Source organism: Mobula hypostoma, chromosome 8 (assembly GCF_963921235.1).
Source record: "Mobula hypostoma chromosome 8, sMobHyp1.1, whole genome shotgun sequence".
NCBI classification, from domain to species: Eukaryota; Metazoa; Chordata; class Chondrichthyes; order Myliobatiformes; family Myliobatidae; genus Mobula; species Mobula hypostoma.
In genome coordinates this window covers 41321076-41322515 of record NC_086104.1, presented here as the reverse complement: position 1 = coordinate 41322515, position 1440 = coordinate 41321076, and the positions used below count along the sequence as shown (strand labels likewise).

General features: G+C 47.0%; 1 pseudogene; it reads left to right on the top strand.

The window, feature by feature from the left end:
- The first annotated feature begins 471 nt into the window (after positions 1-471).
- Positions 472-569, top strand: LOC134351235 (U2 spliceosomal RNA; annotated as a pseudogene).
- Positions 570-1440: the final 871 nt, after the last annotated feature.

The window sequence follows — 1440 nt, the reverse complement described above, 5'->3', positions numbered from 1 at the left end:
GCCCACATTGCCCTGAAGAATGTATTCTGGGAGATGACAAAATCCCTCGGCATTATGAGCTGCTCATTCTGGCTCCAAGTGCCAGCACACCAGTTGAACAAGACCACAGTCACAGCCACACTGCTAGCAGGAGCTTGGTGGAGACCAAGAATGGACTAGTAGGCAGCCATCGATCACAGGGGATCATGGGTTTGCACCTCTGGTCCACTCCAGGGAGCAAGCCTGGGTGGGAAGATTTGAAGAACCGGCTGTTGCCCATGCAGTGGGATCCCCCTCTCCACGTCACTGATGTAGTCCAAGGGAAGGGCAAGTGCCAATACAGCTTGACACCAGTGTCGTCACAGAGGTTGCCAAAGTAAAGTTGTAAACAACATCAAGCTGCCTTAGGGACCCCAGCTGCGGATTTCTTCCTCGGAGTTTACTCCCGAACCCTTTCCCCATGGTGGGTATGGCCGCAAGGCAGCAAAGGAGATCACTTCTCGGCCTTCGGCTAAGATCAAGTGTGGTATCTATTCTTATCTGATACATCCTTTATCTGGGGACCATACATTAAGAATGGACTACTCCACATGAAATGGGGATGGAACGGTTGCATAGCGTGCAGCAGCAGAAACCTGGGTTTAGTTCCCACTGCTGACTATAAGGAGTTTGCATGTTCATGTGCTCCAGTTTCCTCCCACATCCAAAGACATACAGGGTAATAAGTTAACCAGTTAGGTGGGTGTAATTGGGTGACATGGGCTCATTGGGCCAGAAGGGCCTGTTAACATGCTGTGTTGCTAAATAAATGTTGCTCTCTGAATCACTCTGCTGACAAAGAGAGTGAGGCTAGGGTGTCGCTCTGTAGTGGTCTGAAAACACTGGCAGTGGATAGCAGTCTGCATACCAACAGCACAGGCATCGTAGAGTAGCAGTTAGTATAACGTTAGTACAGTGCCAGCAACCTGGGTTCATGTCCCGCCCCTGTCTGTATGGAGTTTGTCTGTCCTCCCTGTGACTGCTTGGGTTTCTTCCAGGTGCTCTGGTTTCCTACCACTCTCCAAAGACATGCAGGCTAGTAGGTTAATTGGTCACAGGGATAGAATTGGGCAACATGGGCTCATTGGACCGCAAGTTCCCGTTAACATGCTGCATTTCTAAATTTAAAAAATAAAACATTATTTTTAAATATTGTCAGTACATGATGTGATTAAGAACTTTGTGTTTTGATGGAGCACTCCACACTAGCATTTTTTTTAGAACGGTCAAACATGTTGTTTATATAAACACTCCACCTTTGTATTTTTGGCGGCAGTTCATAAACAAAAGAGTTACTGTGTGGAGCAAACCGCAGACACACCCCATGAGGGTTAGTCAGACAGCCAAGGCAGTACCAAAGGCACATTCTTTAAAAAAAAATTGCCATAAAGGAAATGCATGGCTTGAAGAAAAAAAAAGCTC